Here is a 19950-nt window from a genome sequence, read left to right as displayed (position 1 = left end):
TTTCGATGACTGAATTTTTTCAGCTAAGGCTTTCTGCAACAGAGGACACCCTTAATCTCTCGCCTAGACAAAAACGAGAGACGTTTGCAGTTTATCCCTTACCTACTTGTTGAGTATGATTAAGAATCCCAGAAACGTCCGGTTATCTTACAATTTGTACATTTATTGTCAAATTCTCAACCTGTCTATCGGCACTGTCAAAAAATGTTTTTACATCTGCACTAAATTTACCAAACAGGTAACAATGATTCAATAGGCATTGCTTATTTGTTCCCCGTCACATTGTTCGTGGTCAACTTCTACGGCGGTACTCCCAGTTGCTGGGGCTGAGCGCGGACAATTTTTGAGCCTCTCGGTTGGTTTCCAGTGCCAAGCCGAACAAATCGAGTTCCATTCAGTTGTACGTTCGTCTGGTGGATATTTCTGTTAATCCTCTGACCTATCTATTGGAATCTAGTGTATCTCGTCACTGCAAGTCACCAGTCTGAGTCGCGGGTTGACGATTTCTTTTTCTCGTCAGTGTTTCCCCATATTGTTGTACTGGGTTCTGGTCTACCGCGTTTCGACGAAGTCATTTGTACATTTTGTCTATGCATCGTGTTATATCTGCTGATTCGCCAATGTGAGGTATCTGTTGCTGACCCGCTGCAGTGTCTAGTGCCGGGGAAAAAAGACTCACAGGAGGGAACACAACAGCTATATTCCGAACAAGCGAGTGAGAGTGCGTGCGAGGGCGCGCGGGTGCATGCGAGGGCGTGCGTTGCCTGCGAGTGCGAAAAGTACAACGGTCCAAGCTATGTATTGGAAGCAAGTACAACGGTCCAAGCTATTTATTGTTAGGACACTGTCTGAACTTAGTCCAATGCTGACGCACACGGTCTGGCTTTTGTACGAGACTGTGGCGTGCTGCATGTTGCGGGGGCGTTGTCTGACCTTGATCAACGCTGACTCTCGCTGTCTGGGTTTGATACAAGGCTGTGAAGCCCTGCATATCGAGGGGACGTTGTCTGTCAGGTCTCAGTGGATTCCGGGTATTCAGTGGTTGCTCTCAGGACTGTGACCTTCCTGATACATCTACATATGTCCACCTTTACCACTGGGAATTCTTGAATATTTCGTTTATAATGTTGCCAGAAATGACATTCTGTTGCGCAGAAAAAAGATTGCTCCGCGAATGTGTCTTTACAGTAGTGCCGAGCACTACTCTACACAAACCCTCTCGTTCTCCCATATGACTTGAACATACTAATACCTTTGCAATCAGTTCGTCCTATTCACCTATTAGTACCTCGGATTTACCTCCACTAGTGAGCAATCGTTACGTTTTAGATGCAAAATGACGCGAAGACAAATCAGGAGATGGATGTCTGCCAACACACGCGAGATTGGAGAAATTAGATAATCCCTTGTGAATATCTTCCTCAGTGATCAATTTATTCGTTTGCGCTCAAAGCTATCACTCCGGAGATATTTTGTCATTTGGAACTAGACTCCGAATGTGTTGACTGGAACCAACGGGGTGGTGAAATTTCGTCCAAAGACTGGCAATCCCTAATGTCGGAATCACTGAACCATCCATAAGTGAACCCAGCCCGTGATGGAATATCTAAAAGCACTGTAATACTCTTTAATCCCTATCAAGAATCATCATCAGCGCGCGTGTAGGATGTAGCGCCACTCATCCTTCAATCACGGGACTTGTGTCACGTGGTCACATCTGTGGACTGGCTGCCCGAGTGATGGCTTCACAAGCGGCAGCGATAAATGCATAGGACCGCAACCATTTCAGTTCGAAAACTCTTGCTTTGTGCCATCTTTTCCAGCTTGACAGACAGTTTCTATACATCAGATTTAGCAACGGAGAGTGGACGATGTTATCACTTGTAATCCCAGTTTTTTTGGTAGGGTTAGCGTTGTTCTGTTTGTCGAACGATGCAACGAATTCGCAGACGGTTGGCCACCAGCCTATAGGTTCTTGCCAGTTCGTGATTGGATGGGTAACTTCTCTTCATCTGCCTGTATCTATAATCCATCTGAAGGGCGCTCAATGTCTCTTGAAATTGAACATTCCTTTTCCTTTGTTTTAACTTCTCATTTTGCAACTTTTATTATGCTGTAACATGCTTTGATTATTTAATTTGGCATCCTTTATTTATATTAGATTTCATTCTCCGTTTTGTTGGTGCCGTTATCAATTTGTATAATTTCGTAGATTGATTGTACTTGCTTCCTATCATATTTACTTTGATCGATTTCATGGCGTTTGTTTGTTTAACGGCACCTGTCTTTGATGATTTGATCAAAAGCTGGGACGTCAGAGAACAAAACAGGAAGGATAACGAGCCAATCAACTGTGAAAATCATCACGTGACAAATTGCTAACGTTTTCGCAAAAAAAAAAACACTAAAAAGGAGCCACTCAGTTGATGGTTTGTGCAAGGTCAGTCAGGTTTGTCAAACGAAACCCCACAGCACGGCACTAATGGCATATAGGCCGATAAAATTTCCAGGCAGCTACTCTTAGTTTATCCAGTAATCCACGAAGTACCCGATATTTTTTTAAATATGAACAAAAGGGAAAGTAAGAAGTATTTACCGATATCATCTGCTAGATCAGTGACGAAATTGGGAAACTGTGCAAACCTCTCAGTAGCTGTCTGATTAACCTCCAAATGTTTCACTACTCTTATCAAGATGAGACAAAATAATGGAAATTTCTAGAAATTTCTTCCTTGACTGCTGCCATCTCACGTGGTATAACTTCTGAACTGTGCAAATTTCTCAGTATTCAGTACTTTTGCCACAAAGCACCACAGAAATTTCATGTACCCTGTACTCAACTCTGATGTTTAGACAACAAGATCTGTGATCAAGGGACAGACATTAAGGAAACTAGAATGGTCCTACCTCCGGGGCGGCCTGTCGTCAAGGGACTGCGGCTATCTCACGTTGTATAACTTTTGAACTGTGCAAATTTCTCAGTATTCAGAACTTTTGCCACAAAAAACCACAGAAATTTCATGTACCCTGTACTCAGCTCTGATGTTTAGACAACAAGATCTGTGATCAAGGGACAGACATTAAGGAAACTAGAATGGTCCCACCTCCGGGGTGGCCTGTCGTCAAGGGAGTATTGTCATATCTGCTGATTCGTCAATCTGTGGTATCTGCTGCTGATCCGCTCTCGTATCTTATGCCGGGGAAAAGACTCACAGAAGGGAACACAACAGCTATGTTCCGAACAAGCGAGTGAAAGAGCGTCAGTGCGTGCGAGTGCGTGAGCAAAAGTTACAACGGCCCCACGCTATTTAAAGGGGACTTTCTGACATTGATCCAGGCTGTGTGATAGGCGTTAGTGAACACCCATCAACATCGATCGTGTCTCCATGACAAGCCTGAGCACTGATCACATTCGGTCATGCTTCTGTGGCGTGCAAGAACACTCATCAGGTTTCGCTGAATTGATTGACTGGCCTAGATGCTTGCCGACTTTCCTGTTGAGTTTTTGGTGGAGCAGTAGGTTTCGGGCGTTCTGAGGTTGCTTTCGGGAATCTGACCTTCCTGATAAGTATGTTCCCACACCTGGTAGCAGTCAACGCACATTCATTATAATCAGATGGGTATGATGAGATAAACGTTTGGATTTGGAAACAATTTAACAGCCGAGACTAATTTACACTTCCATTGAGCTCGTGGGGAACGACAAAGCTTCTTGGGGTCGTGATAGTCTGGCAATGACATGGCAAGGACATCATCAGATATTTAACCAGAATTAGATGACGAATAAATGAAATATTTGTGGCCCAAAGGTCACGTGTTCACGTGCTCGCATGTCACCAATTCGAGGCTCTGACTTTTGTGAGGTGCGCACTTCTGGTGGTTCCCGGCATTTCCGTTTCACTCGCCGCAAATTCCCAAACCTCCAGGGAAGAAACCTCACTCTGAAAGTAGACAACAGTCGCATTTTTTTCGATCATTGCCCATAAAACAGCTTTTGTAAACAGAGCGCATTTGGAGAATTAGATTTTCCGGACGGCAACTGTTGGGGAAAAAGTCTACTTTCTTATGCGGTTTTGTAAGCAAGCTGACGCGTCGTAAATGGGGATATGCCGGAGGGCGCACATCATCACAGGAACTTTGGCAAGCCTCGGGATGTGTGAGTTTGTCAATTGGGATCTTTGAAACCGTCACTTTACCGGAGATTTCAAGAAAGTGGCTGGTGGTTTTCCAATGAATTCCGTGTGATTGTTCCCAGTGGTCAATTACTGACGTGTTCATCTTGACTGAATTGCATGTATGACCAATAATCGGTTTGGAAATAGAACTTTCCTCACTGCTTATGGATCGTCTGAAGGCAATAGGATCTGTCTTAATCAACAGAGGTTTGTTCCTGGTCGTAATTCTCAAGTCATAACAAGGTCTTGTTTACATTTTTTGGTCTAACTACTTATCGTCAGAAGAAATATCACAAACGTTCTTGTCAGGCGATCAACTACCATGATGGGTTTATTAGTGTAGTTTACGATAGCCATAATATAACTCAGAAGGTGTATGCATTGATAACGACTTTTACAATGGTTGACAGTGGGGAGTGGTTGACAGTGGGTGGAGTACCTGGTGAAAGCCCGGACAGCGGGAACGTGTTCCGCAATTGTCCGTGAACTGGAAGAGTTTGGTTGGCCCCCTGACCCCTTCGCTCGCGCGCGAGAATGCGTTGACTGTGTCGTATCTTCCTATATATAGGAAGGTTTGACGTGTATATAAATGCCTGGAGAGGTTCCGACGCACACAAGACGGGGGCTGACTTGTTGTCGGTTCCAAGCGGGACAGGGTTTCGTCACGTGATCTAGCGAGCATGGATATACCTTGTAGGAACAAGGAAGTGTGCGATACAAGGTTACCAGATTCTACGATATCTGCTCAGTAGTATCTACTGTGCTCCGATGCATGACCTAGCAGGAACGATCAAGTGACTGCTACAGGTTCGATTCAAACGCAGGCCGCCAACCTCGATCAGATAAAGAACTGGGCACAGTGAAAGCCCGCATTGGTGACATATTCAGGGACAACCTGAGAAACCAACTGTAATTTGTATTCAGTGTTTGAACTGGGAGGGTCACTGACCTGACTTGACGCTTTTGGTGACAGAGTTGATAGTTGTAGGTGACCTGGTGCTGTTGTTTCAGCTGCTCTGAGTGTGTAGGAGTCACTCGTCATAAACACTCAAACCACGTGACAATTCCTGTTCCACTTGCAACCTTAGCCGACAACATGTAGAGTAAAACTTCTCAACCATTTTCGTTTACGTGGCTACCACTTGCGTAACGCGCCAGGATTATGAAACTCATTCAACACATCAGGTCAAGTTGTATTCATGTTCGTGCAAGCATCAAACACGAAAGGACACCCCTCTCTTCACACCACACACAATAAATAGACATACAACTAACCTCAACACACACTCGCGCCCACAGGACAGGAAGTCGACGGAGCTCCACAAGTTTCCACGGGCAACTACGGAAAACGTGTAGCAGCTGTGCTACAGAGAAGACAGGTCCCGCGTCCAGAACTTCCCACAGAAACTCTCAAACGATAAGTCACTTTTTGGCTTTATCCACTTTTCGCATTGTATCTATTTTTATCAAGTGCACCTAACTACTATATTTATCACATTCTAGTGAGACAGACATTTGTTATTGTTTGTTACCTTCTGATAATCAACTTAATTACGTCACAACTAGAGCACTAACAAGTGCACGTTGCCGGACATCCTTACAGTGATATCGTAGCACCCGACAGATCACGTCGAACGTTTCGCCTTGAGTAGTTCGGTAGTTGCTATTGATCCGAAAGGCTACAATCTCATTAATCACGTGGTTCGCCTCACCATACACCCAACAATTTCAGGAATATGCCCCTTCCAGACAAAGAAAGCATATCACCACGTGTTGATCGTGTACAAGCATCTTTCCTTCGCATTTACATGTTGAGTACTCGACAACTACAGAAATATATTATCGACTGCGCGTCAATAAACTACAAGAGACCATCAAACACAAGGTGCAATCATTTCGCTTCATTCAGGTGGATGTCCTTTTCGCAAAGCTGAGTGGCGATACCAGAATCAGCCATCACTTTTTTCCACGTGCAACGAAAGAGAAATAGATGTATAGACTTGTGAAGATTCGTGAGAACAGTAAATCTTCCCCCCAATGCAACACATTCTGAAAGGAGTTCACACTAAAAATCTTGTAAAGTCGTAAAAAACCCGTAATTAAAACCGGCAAGGTCATAAAAGCAATTCAGTGAACGTCAAATTTATTTTCGAATCCTTTTGGGAAAGTAAAACTTGCTTTCGTTTGTAGTGCGTCATCACCAGTTTCTTTTTCCGACTGCGGTGTCAATCCTGGTCTGAATTAGTTAGCCGAATCGTTTGTGAGTAATATTCACCCGATTGCCCACACTACTACTGAAAGGAAGAAGGCCCTTGCTGCGGAGTTATTTATTAGAAAATGCCAACTGAACACTTGCAGACCATTGGACAGTGGAGCGAAACAAAACCTGAATAACCATCTTCTCTTTGAACGCGTCTTTCTGAACTTTCCTGGACATTCATTGACTGTTGCTCAAATCCAAACAACTGCTACAAAGCGACTCCACAAATTCCGCAACAGATCTCCCTTTTCAAGAGACGCAGAGCGAATTTAGAAGAATAAAACATACTACTCGCATGCCTCCCCATCAGTAGTACCACCGTTGCACCATGAGCTCGAAAGTGCACTGTCAGTTGCGTGGTTTGACCTGGAGATCCATCGGTCTCTTAAAACATATGGTGTGTACGTCTGTTATGTAGACCTTGAGGGGCGAGCTTTGATTTCAGGAAGAAGCTACAGTAAGGTGAACTGGTAGAACGTAGTCCAAATAAAGAAATTGAGGACATGTGTGAACTACACTCATTTATACACTAACTCGGTGTTAGCAAGAGAATTGCTTAAACCCATGTTGTGTGCAGTTTAGTATATTTGATGAACTGCACAAAATTCGAGCTCTTGTGGACCGTAACATTCACGGAGATTCTATGGCTGGACCTGTCTGATGATTTCCAAGAAAGGCCTAACTCGTCTTGGACTGTAAAACAGTCCTCAGTGGCTTTATAAGTAGTGTGCTCCGTCAACACCATCTTTACTGTGTGCCCTGTTCTCTTTGGACTGAGCGTGTGTGCGGTGCTCTCTTTGATACAATCACGCTCCGGATGGTGTCATGCAAACTGGTAGGATAGTTTTTTTACGTTCATCACGCGTTTGAACTCATGAATATGTTACTTCTATATGGAACATCACTGTAGTCCTTAGTATGTGTATGGATTGGCGAGCCGGACACTCATTTCAAGTAATAAACACCGAGGTTAGTTCAGCATATCACAGTTCTAAACGCAGTTCCAATTTAGGTAATAGGCTCCTAAATGTCTTTTGACTTGTCACACAATAAGGTTGATAACTGCTACGTTAAATGAAACAACACCTGCTTTATCAGCATAATCTACTTTGTAACTCTCTCTGCTGGTCATCGGTTTTCTGGTATATGAACAGTGGAACAAATAGGAAATTGGAGCTTCCTCAAGGTTTTTACAACATACCGGCTGACAACCTTATCTTGGATGTTACTGACGATTTGGATGCTTTTTTATCACGATACACTTTCACCTTCCTTTTCGAACTGTTCCGTATCTCGATAATCAAAGGCTAATACGTTTGCAGTTATTTCCATAAAGTAAACTACTCACAAGGTTGCTGAAAACTCTTCGACAGCCCACGACCGGTTTCGCGCTTTCACTTGGGGCTCATCAGGTAGGCGCAGTCCCCGAGTTTCCGTCAACCTTATGTTCTACTTGAAGTTAGCTTATTAATAGAGATTATTCTACCAGGAGTTCGCTCTGTGAGTGAAGGCTGTCGATGCTGGGAAGCCGTAAAGCAGTGCACAGAAGTCTCCTCGTTATTGGGATTCAACAGCAGTGCGCATCTTGCGGAAGTCGAAAGGGGAGTTTCGAAACCGCATTCGAAACCGACCGACAGTGAGCTACACTCATTTGCGTGCCAATTTGGTTTTTGACGGGAGACACCTGGAGCAGTTTTCAGCAACCCCACGAGTAGTTTGTTACGTCTCCGGACCATTAAACCTTTCGGTCTAGAGTAGCTGGTCGTTGGTGAGACTAAATATCGCGACCGTCATCCCTAAATCACGGAAGCCGCATCACGTGGTAACGTGTTGGCTGATTTTCATGAAGGAAACTACTCACAAGGTTGCTGAAAACTCTTCGACAGCCCACGACCGGTTTCTCCTTTCTTGGGGCTCATTAGGTGGGCACAGTTCCCGAGTTTCCATCAACTTTATGTTCTCCTTGAACCCAAATTGAACTTTTTTCGAGAAATACACTCATTTGCAAATCAATTTGGTTTTCAGGAGAGACTCGACTGAATCTCTCATTTATGATATTCTACAACTGAGTGTGCTGCACGCAGGCTGCCTCATGTTCCAGTTGACACGATATTCGAGACTGCGCTTACCTGATGAGCCCGAAGTGGAAGGGTGAAACCGGTCGTGGGCTGTCGAAGGGTTTCCAGCAACCTTGTGATTAGTTTCCTTTATGAAAATATGCTGCGCTATCTGGAATATCGTACCAGCTGAAACATGAGGCGGCCTGTGTGTTAACTGGTTGTTCGAGAGAGTGAGTGAAAGCGGTCAACTTACACTATTCCAAATGGCAGCTCAAACCTTCCTTGCAAGTGCTGACCAAATTCTGTACACATGATCCTCTCTCCACGAGGGGTCGAAGAGAGCAAGCGAGAAAAACACAACAGATTACATGGCCACCTAAACGGTTTACGAATGAGTGATTTTCCTTAGATCAGAAAAAAGGGAAAACAAGCGTTTTGACACATTCAAACCACCGGCGCTTTCGTGATTACTCTCGTAAACTCCTATAATACACAAGGTGGTACTGCGACGTTAGTGGCGAGCTAGTTGCTGTCTGACAGATTACGTTACATTCCGCAACTGACTCATCTTTGGGTGAGCAGTTACCTGTGGCAGTTAAATATGGTTACTGAATTTCTCACGTGGACCAGTGGATTCGTACTGTCCAAAAAACTTTGCTTAAAGCAGATCGAAAAGTCTTGCTGGTATTCCGAAAAGCTTTGTCAAGCGATGAAAGCCAGCCTTATTGTTATCTATGACGCTGGCTTAGTGGGGATCGGTTAGGTTGTAGCTCGTGTCGATATTTCAGGATATCGGCAGCAGATCCGCGAGTAGTCCACAAACCACCATGATGAGGCTGCTTTTTGAGCAAGTCGCCATCGAACAGTCGGGCTGTTTATCGGTCTAGTCGAAGGAATCGGTACGTCGAATTTCACGAGCCTAAACTTTCACGGTTTCTGACAAAAAGATGTCTTCAGATCCAGAAACGCACAGTCAAAATAGGCCATTCGTCCCAGTAACTGGGTGGGAATCTGTTTTAGCGTTGATTAGCCGGCGCTTTGATAAATCTTGCCTTGAATCAAGAATGACAGGTGTGCCGAGTTTGAGCGCGTGGCTGAAAATGAGTCTGGGGGGGAGGGACCAAATGGGTTTGGCGCGTGGTGTTTTTTGCTTGATTGAAAACTAGAGTGAGTTTATTGGACGAAACAGTTGGTCGCTGAAGCCTCTGGTGAGAACACAGTTAGTACGCTCTTGTAGCTGCGGTCAACTGCACTGAGTTAACACTGGGACACAACAGAGAGAAATAGCTTCATAAAGACTGCTGAAAACTCTTTTCAATTTCTTCGCCGGTAGCGTATAGACACAGACCTTTCTCGGAGATGCTGGCTGCAGTAAAGACCACATCACTCTTCACCAGTCTTTCCATCGTTGAATCTTCCAAGAATAAACTAATACAGTCTGTTTCTCATTCCAAAACAAACGCACTCACTTGAATATCTTGCTAACAAATGATACTGAATAGAATGGGATGTTCACTTGTTTCTCAGCTGTTTTTGCCCATTACACATGCATCTACGTCTGAGTTATCAGAAACCCATTAAAACCGATCATTTCGCATCATCGTGGCTACTGACGCTCCCGATGAATTATTTCTCAAGCGGTTTAAAAACGTTTATCGATTATCTCGGCATCCACCTCCCCGACCGAGAAATAAAGCGGTAGTTGTGACGTTTGCCAGAAAGGAAAATTCTCCTGGGAACATCACAAACGAGAGATTCAGCTGAGTTCCAGCTGAAAACTGGGGTGCAAATGAGTGTTTCGCTAATTTCGTGTAATTTGGTTTCAATTAGAACATAAGGTCGACGGAAACTCGGGGACTGCGCCAATCTGGTGAGCCCGGAGTAGAAGGGCGGAACCGGTCGTTGGATGTCGACAGATTTTCAGCAACATTATGAGTAGTGCATTACAAATGTATACGTGTATCGCGATATCTCGAATGTCATAGCGGCTTAAAAATGAGGTGGCCTGGTGCAGCATATTCAGTTGCCTGGGAACATAATAAACGAGAGATTCAGCTGGAATCCAGGAGAGTCTCGTGCAAAACCAAATTATTTTGCAAATGAGTGTATTCCGCTGAAAACTCTCCTAGTTTGCTTTTGGCTGACAGCTTACACCTCAAACCCATCACAGGCCACTATTGACTATCTTCAGATATCTTGAAGACATCCAGGTTCCTACTGCCGATCACCTTCAGCGTCGGTCTGCGAAGTTTCCGGTTAGGCTTCCAATACGCTCTACAAACCACATTCATCTTTTCACAATCATTCATGGCATGTTTGTTACGCCTCCTGCTGTCTGGAGTTACTAAGATGAAAGCAGTCAGCCAATCAACCCTCTGCCGATGCACCCGTGAAACCACTTGCCGACAGTATGCAAGGATAGCTAAATGTCTGATGGAATAGCGATGAACCTGTGAGTTCAAGACCAAGGATTTTGTCTGTTTGCGCTCTTGTAGCTGCGGTCAACTGCACTGAGTTAACACTGGGACACAACAGAGAGAAATAGCTTCATAAAGACTGCTGAAAACTCTTTTCAATTTCTTCGCCGGTAGCGTATAGACACAGACCTTTCTCGGAGATGCTGGCTGAAGTAGAGACCACATCACTCTTCACCAGTCTTTCCATCGTTGAATCTTCCAAGAATAAACTAATACAGTCTGTTTCTCATTCCAAAACAAACGCACTCACTTGAATATCTTGCCAACAAATGATACTGAATAGAATGGGATGTTCACTTGTTTCTCAGCTGTTTTTACCCATTACACATGCATCTACGTCTGAGTTATCAGAAACCCATTAAAACCGATCATTTCGCATCATCGTGGCTACTGACGCTCCCGATGAATTATTTCTCAAGCGGTTTAAAAACGTTTATCGATTATCTCGGCATCCGCCTCCCCGACCGAGAAATAAAGCGGTAGTTGTGACGTTTGCCAGAAAGGAAAATTCTCCTGGGAACATCACAAACGAGAGATTCAGCTGAGTTCCAGCTGAAAACTGGGGTGCAAATGAGTGTGTTTCGCTAATTTCGTGTGATTTGGTTTCAAGTAGAACATAAGGTCGACGGAAACTCGGGGACTGCGCCAATCTGGTGAGCCCGGAGTAGAAGGGCGGAACCGGTCGTTGGATGTCGACAGATTTTCAGCAACATTATGAGTAGTGCATTACAAATGTATACGTGTATCGCGATATCTCGAATGTCATAGCGGCTTAAAAATGAGGTGGCCTGGTGCAGCATATTCAGTTGCCTGGGAACATAATAAACGAGAGATTCAGCTGGAATCCAGGAGAGTCTCTTGCAAGACCAAATTATTTTGCAAATGAGTGTATTCCGCTGAAAACTCTCCTAGTTTGCTTTTGGCTGACAGCTTACACCTCAAACCCATCACAGGCCACTATTGACTATCTTCAGATATCTTGAAGACATCCAGGTTCCTACTGCCGATCACCTTCAGCGTCGGTCTACGAAGTTTACGGTTGGGCTTCCAATACGCTGTACAAGCCACATTCATCTTTTCACAATCATTCATGGCATGTTTGTTACGCCTCCTGCTGTTTGGAGTTACTAAGATGAAAGCAGTCAGCCAATCAACCCTCTGCCGATTCACTCGTGAAACCACTTGCTGACAATATGCAAGGATAGCTAAATGTCTGATGGAACGGCGATGAACCTGTGAGTTCAAGACCAAGGATTTTGTCTGTTTGCTTACAAGAGGTGCACTTGGGTTCGTATCGGTAATATTCCTAGATTTTATCTGAGGAAGTGAGGAGGGTTGGGAGGCTAACTGTTCGCAGTTTAAATTAGAAAGATGACAGACATTGCTCAAAGCTGACCATGTTGGATTTTTCACAGGGCTCTAATTTTCCCGTGTCTGTGGGCTTTTCGTTTCGTTGGTCCTATCCTGGCAAACTTTTTTCTTTTCCTGATTATTTGTTTTTGGAATTTTTAGGGCGGGTCTGATATACCAGGTTGAATTCAACCCGAGCAGCAGGGCTGCACTGCTCTGTTCTATCAACACCAACACTATCCAACGTGGTTCGTTGAGACTAGTGAAATGAAGGCCAAAGTTGTACGTCCAGTATATTCTCCCACATTCGTTGCACCCATGAAGTCGCATTTGAGAAGAATCGTAAGGAAACAGTGCTGGTAGAGGCAACTAATTGTTTCGCAGACCGACAAACTAATCACCGAGAATAATGACTTCAATTCACCTTAGTACACCCATAAATTCAAAGGTGATATTACTATTTCTGTTGCATTCTTGAGAGATAGACGAGAAACCAAGTTTATGTCTCCGAAACAGACTTTCCACCGAGTGTTGGGACCTTGAGACTCTCCAGAAGGGAATTTAGGTGCCGAGATCTCATGTAATGCTTCAGGCGTGAGCGAAGGGCCGTCTGTTTGACACTTTAGTCTGACTAGTTAAATAGACTAGTCGCATTCATTGGCCAGAAGGTTTCCAGCTTACTTACATGGATTTATGGGTTGGTAGTGAGAATGATCGCGAATGTCAATAAACTACCATTAACACTGAGTCGAGAGGAATACAACCACAACGATTTAAGAACTTCCACAGGCAGCAGTTTTCCGAAAGGAACAATGGCTTCGTAGCTAAGAGCTCATATTTTCTTTCTGTTTTTTTTTTGCATTTTCAAGACGCGAGAAGCATAGTTTATTCTGTCCCCAGATATTCTGTCAAAAAGACAAACACTAGGCCCGGAATGATTAATTCGATGAAGTTTTTACAGACAGGGTGTTTTGGATGAGTTTCTTACTTGAATTAGGTTGGTTGTTCTGCAGGATTTTAAGATACATATTGTTGATTAGTCTGGACAGGGGTGAAAAAGCTCCAACGTGTTCTTCAGCTTCTCACCGCAGGCTGACCTCATAGATTGAAATCTCAAAATCTCTCCATACAACCATCGAACTGTATGTGGTCTTCTCATAAAGAAAAAGGCCCCTTAAGATGCGTTAGCCTCTGTTGTGGACCACAGTCCCTTAACGCCTTTTTATTACCGTGAACCCCGGTCTGGATTGCCGCCTGACCGCCTGGTGCGCTTGACCACACCAGGAAAAGGGGTGCGAGCCAGTTCCCCTATTGATCACTGTCGCGTACAAGCGGGTCTAAAAATGATACTAAGAATACAACTCATCTGTCAATAGCGAGTGAAGAACAACCAATGAAATCTGTCTCAACAAAAAACGGTTATTCCATTGGCTTTTATGTAGTCCCGTTGCGCTCGGAGCTGGTTCTCCTAATAGCCTTCTTTTTTAGGAAACCGACACTCGAGAAACCAGTTAGCACCTGATCACGAGGTGCGAGTCGCGTGACTCAAGGAGAGGTGGCGCTACACATCGCCTAATTTGGAGTGGGAAGGAGTCCCTCGGGTGATTAGTGAGCTGCAAACGACGAATAAACTGCTCTACAGTGCGCTTTTGGTTTTTACCGTAAGCTGACTTTGGTTTGAGAAGGAAGCTTTGGGTAAAATGCTAAAATCTTCTCATGTTGTCATTAGGCTACGAGGAAAAAACGGATCCTACCGAACAGGAGAGGAGCAATGTACCATCATCGGTATACGAATGACAATATTTTTAGAACAATGCTGAGAATTATGAGCGATATTGGACTGTTTTTCAAATTCGTTATTCTGATATTTAACGCACAACTGCCTTGGATGTAATTTCCATTTCGATTTCGGATAAAGCGTGATTAATTTTCTATGAGTAGTATGTCGCAGAATTGTCAGGTTTCTATAACCCCCTTTACGAAGAATTGAGCATCGAAGCAATCACCGTCCTAAAAAAATTTAACCATCGTTATTGCTCACAACCGGCTTACGTCTCCCTTTACGAAGAATTGAGCATCGAAGCGATCACCGTCCAAAAAATAAATTCAACCGTCCTTATTACTCACAACCGGCTTACATCTTTTGGGCGTGGTGTGATCGAGTTCGTACGATTTTGATCACATCAATATCACTCTGGAACGACCGCAGAGCTCAATTTCCCAATTGCCAGGAAACACATCCACTTAGGCAATTTCCTCTAACCAGTAGATCGCAGACAGATTCCGTTGAATTTTATTCCCCGCAGTGAGTGATCCAATCCAAAGCTAATAAGAACTACACGAATGGAAAGAAGTGGTCCATGGCTTTTTGGCCGGTCGAACCAGAGATAAATTGGAGAAAAACTGAAAAGGAGAGGTTCTTTGAGCTGATTTAGAGAGTAATTCTTGTTGTCTTGAATCAGCTCGTGACAGCTTTAGAGCTGTCCAGATTTTGGTGTGTAGCACTTGAAGTATATGTCACGGAGTGCTCCATTTCTGAAATGCACGTTCTTTTAGCCAATAGGGGTCAGGTGTATAACAACCAGCACATTGCCTTTATATGGGGATGGTAATATGGGAGCTGTCGACTACCGGATAGTGGCAGCAAGTGACCAAGCTTATCACACTACTGATGAGTAATACTGGTTTTCACTATTGGTCATGTGAAGTTGAGGCAGTTCATTCTTGCGAGTTCAGCCGGCAAAGTTTGCAAACGAGGGAGTTAATCAAAGTTCGGTTTGGTTCATTGTTCCCTTTGAGCTGGTATCCAACTAAGGATCTGGAGAAAAGAGAGATTCAGTAGTCCAAATACTCGATCGTAACGAAAGTCATGGGTGCCATGGGCCATGCTTGACCTGTTGGAGTAGAGTAGTATTCAGACGGTTTTTTAATTGAGGCCAATCAATAATAGCTGTTTGGTGAGGCGAGCCCATGTGTCGATGCATCGTAATGATAGTGAAGCCTATCCGGTGATATGGAAACTGAGGGCAAAACCTCCTGTTGTATCGTGGATGGCCGTCTATTGCTTACTCCTGCACTGAGCCTGCCAGACTACGTGATAGGGAGAAGACAGAGAACTTGGGACACGGCCGTATTGACAGGATAAAACATACAGAGCGTCTGCGTAAATATATAGGATGACTAAATGGCCAAATATGGTCGTTCACTTGTTCGCTTCGTACAGCCGATGGTGGTGGTCCGGTCGTGAACATTCTCAGGCCCACTACGCTGGTCGTGTGTTGCTAAGCCGTGTTTAGTGAGAGCCGCCAACTCACCTACTTTCCGGACGTGTCGAACCGATGGTGACCTTAGGGATGCGTCACTCTCTGAACTTGTTTTTTCCTGTCCGGGCGCGTCCTGACACCTCCCCTTTTGAGAGCTTTGATCAAGCGGATCAGTTGTTTGCTTTAGTTCCACAATTACCCCGTATTTTCGAATCGTGAGGCCAACTTATAGACTGGCACTCTAATGGATCACCTCAGGCTTTTTTTAGTGTCTCATACTAAGGCTGTAGTTTAGTACTATTCGACAGTACAGAGCTGAATGCCATTCCACACGTACGCTGTGCTCATGAGTCGTGTTTTGATTTCAAAATAATAAATGTGTTCACCAACGCGGCAGTATTTTTAGTCATCTGTCAGAATTTCCATTTGAGAGGTCGCATTCAAATCTGTATTTAGTAACATAAAGTACGTACTGGACGACTTCAGAAATCACATTCTGCCCCTATTCCGTAAGCTCAACGGATAGTGTTCCCACTCTGACAGGCATTTTATGATTAGCAAAGGCGTGTCGGACCAGAATCTTCCCAAAGAAACTTGGAAACTAGACATCTGAAACTCAGTCATTTGAATAACAGTCCGATCGATTTTTGCCGGCACAGCACGTCACTTGTTCCGATATCTTCACGTTAACCAGCTACTCTTGTGACAAGCCGCCATGCTTTCTCCGCTACGGACTACGCTAATCCCCCTTATATCCAATGCACAGTTGGCATTTTTTCGCAGTATTTTATCCTTTTGTAACAGTATTGCTTGTTGCGGTTGTCAAGTGTACTTTTGCGCCCAGCTGATGCATTGTAGTAATACGTGTGAAGCCTTGAGATTTTCGCGTTTTTACCCCTTTCAGTGGCCACTGGTAATCACATGCAACTTAACAAAGTTGGGAAGGGTTTTTCAGTGGGAAACTGTCCATTACGAAGTGTGTAGCGATTTTCTCACCGTAAAGTTGTACGCATTCACACGAAATTTGGGATATCAACTGATTTTTCCCGAATGGGATTGAGTGCTGGTTCTCACCATACGTTGGTATCAAATACTAAATTCTTGATCCTCATTAAGGCGATGTACACCAACTCCCGCGGCCGTGCAAAGGTCTACAGGAAGCTCTCTCCTGAGTTCACCACATCAAGTGGTGTCCGACAGGGCTGTCCTTTTTCATCTTTCCTCTTCAACTTCGTCAATGATACGATCATGGAAGACTCACTACCAGCCTCTAATGCCTGTGGGGTCCAAGTGTTCCCTGGGCCTCCGCTCAAACTCAGCTGTGCTGGTCATTGCCGTCTTCCTGGATGTAGACCCCGGGGCGGTCTACATCAGTGGTTAGAGACATTGTCAGATAAGGCCCAGTCGCACCCTCAATGGCGCTCAGGCATCCAAGCTATTGCCTTCAACGCATAGCTCCCTTCCCAATCCCTCCACTTGACGGCCCACTGACAGTGCTGGATTTATGCACCAATTTATCATCTCCCGCCTGCAATGCGCAGCTACCTAACCCCCCCCCCAAAAAAAAAATCATCGGTGAACGAAACTGCGGCAGCTACAACCACTGCACGACGAGTACGCGGTTATTACAGCTGACAATGATGATGAGCAAATATTAAGCGAAACTTTTACGGAGAAAATTAGTCACAAGGTTGCTCAAAGCTGTTTGACAGCCCACGATCGGTTTTGCTCTTCTTGGGGCCCAGACCCGAGTTTCAGTCAACCTCATGTATTACTTAAAACCTAATTGGACAGATTTCAGCAAATACACACATTCACATATCAATTTGACTTTTACGTAAGACTCACAAGGTGTTTAAAAAATTCTCGGCTCGGCATTCAACTACCGAATTCATCCTTCTTGAGGCTCAATAAATTAGATGCAAACTTTCAGATGAAACTTTTTTTTGCCTTTCATTGACACATCTACCCTTATTTTAATCACCAAGGTCTTTTCCCATATGAATCCACAAAACTCATTCGTTAAGACCTTGAAGTTCGCACAGAGTATCAACACATCCGAAACTGAGAGTGAATACGCAATATGATTGGCTCTTTCAGTCTCTGAATTTCGTTCATCAGGCAGTCAGACAATTCTTTATCGATTTGCTTGAAAGATTTAGCCATTTTTATTGAACATCTCATTATCGCACGTCCAACAGCTGAATGATAGTACTTCCGAGTACAAGCGGATCGGTCGGAATGCAAGTTAAGTGAACCATGTTGGCACCTTGACTAAATCAGAGCACGTACGTATCTCAGTCTATGTCACTCTGACTGAAATGGAGCCGTATAGCAAGTGTTACGTAAATTTCTCTTTCATAATGGGCTGTGGCTTCCGCTTGCTGAGTTCAACCTACTGTCCACGTGAGAGCAGCAAAGCCGACTGAATCGTAATGTCGGTTCGACAACGGTGCAAGCCAGGTCCACGCCAGTTAAACTGGTACATCTCGCCGGGCGGTCTGGGCATCCATATATGCACGAGGGCGGCACGACTGGTTGTGTCTGTGTTTGCGACAAGCTCACCCTCATTGTGTAAACAGCTGCGAGTGAACGAGGCCGAGAGATCAGGGTGCTTTGAATACAGGAAGATGGCAAGCACAGATCTGACTGTTCTTACAATGTAGGCACTCGCTAACGGTTGTAACACCCTTCCGGTGCCTACATGTCATGCCACCGGAAGTCAGAACGAGGACTGAAATCTTGACAGGTTAACCAAGCCTAGAAAAGAGCAGTCGAAATACCGGGGCTTTGGTTCGGAACACAGACTTTGTGGTCACTAAGCTCGCGCCCTAACCAACCAGCCATAGAGCAACCAGTAGTATCCAATATCCAGTCGTATCCAGTAAATGGAACATAACGGATTTAGACACGCCGCTGAATTATCAGAAACCGCTTCATATGATCAAATCTTGCTTCAACTCACATTGGGGTGGAATAATAGTCCCACTTGAGGATTCTGTTTCGTTGAGCATCCGTTTTGGTTCCCGATGATAGAAATTAGAACATCATTCAAAAGCAGACGCTTTATGCTTTTTTCGGATCAGAACTACGTACTTTTGGTGGAAAGAGTTATCATACGAAATTTTTTGGCGCATTTCTCGTCCTTACGGAAACGAAATTTCAGAAAAACCTGCTTATGAACAGCTATTAGTAAGTAGTGTTATCTTAGAAGGTTGGATATTTTCTTCAGAAGTTAACAAACTGGACGCCGGAAGAAGCTGGACGAAACATAAGAAAACTAGGGTGTTTGTGGTGATTGGTATATACCTTTGGTGTAAAAGATTGATGGGTTTCAACCATTTAAACCTGTCAAAAAACTTGTTCCTCCAGCTGTGTCGTCATGAGGGGCTTACATACAGCACCACTCGTTGGGGAACCACCCGTGTTCAAACATTCTCCTAAAAAGGGAACTTCCAAAGTGCGGCCACCGCCGCTCCATTGGATGTGCAGCCCTTAAGAAGACAAACCAAACTCCGTAAGTTTCTTCCGTTCAGTTAACCGAAATTGTTCAGCTGAGAGACCTGTAGAAAAGTTCACACTTAAAGAAAACGAGTGATTTCAAGAAATACACTCATTTGCAAACTAATTTTGCTTTACGAGTAGAACATAAGGTTGACGGAAACTCGGGGACTGCGCCTACCTGATGAGCCCGAAGTGGAAGGGCGAAACAGGTCGTGGGCTGTCGAAGCGTTTTCAGCAACCTTATGAGTAGTGCATCACGAATATACATGTGTTGCCATATCTCGAATATCGTAGCAACTGAAACATGAAGCGGCCTGGTGCAGCACATTCAGTTGCCTGGAAACATCAAAAACGAGAGATTCAGCTGGATTCCAGGTGAGTTTCCCGCAAAACCAAATTAGTTTGTAAATGAGTGTATATTCACTTATTTCGTGCAATTTGGTTTCAAGTAGAACATAGGGTCGACGGAAATCGGGGACTGTGCCAACCTGATGATCCCGAAGTGGAGGGGCGAAACTGGTCGTGGGCCGTCGACGAATTTTCAGCAACCTTATGAGTAGTACATCACGAGGAACGAGTGATTCTTCGGGAAAATACACATTACAAAGCCCTCTGTTACAAACGTAGGATAATATCATATTTGATACGTCCCCAAGGACTGCCAAATTGCTACGCATATTTGGTCGAGAAAAAATCTTTTATTTTGTATGCTCCATGCCCCTTCAGTCACGGCCGAGTTTTTGGCTACGGGAAGGATGCCTAGATTAACAGAACATATCACGTGTTACTCAATGTTTTCTAGTTATTCTTTTTGCTATAAACCGGACAAACTGAAGTCACAAAGGATTATCTGTTCCCGTA

This window comes from Opisthorchis viverrini (assembly GCF_000715545.1).
Source record: "Opisthorchis viverrini unplaced genomic scaffold opera_v5_11, whole genome shotgun sequence".
Taxonomy (NCBI): Eukaryota; Metazoa; Platyhelminthes; class Trematoda; order Opisthorchiida; family Opisthorchiidae; genus Opisthorchis; species Opisthorchis viverrini.
This window is presented reverse-complemented; position numbering follows the sequence as displayed.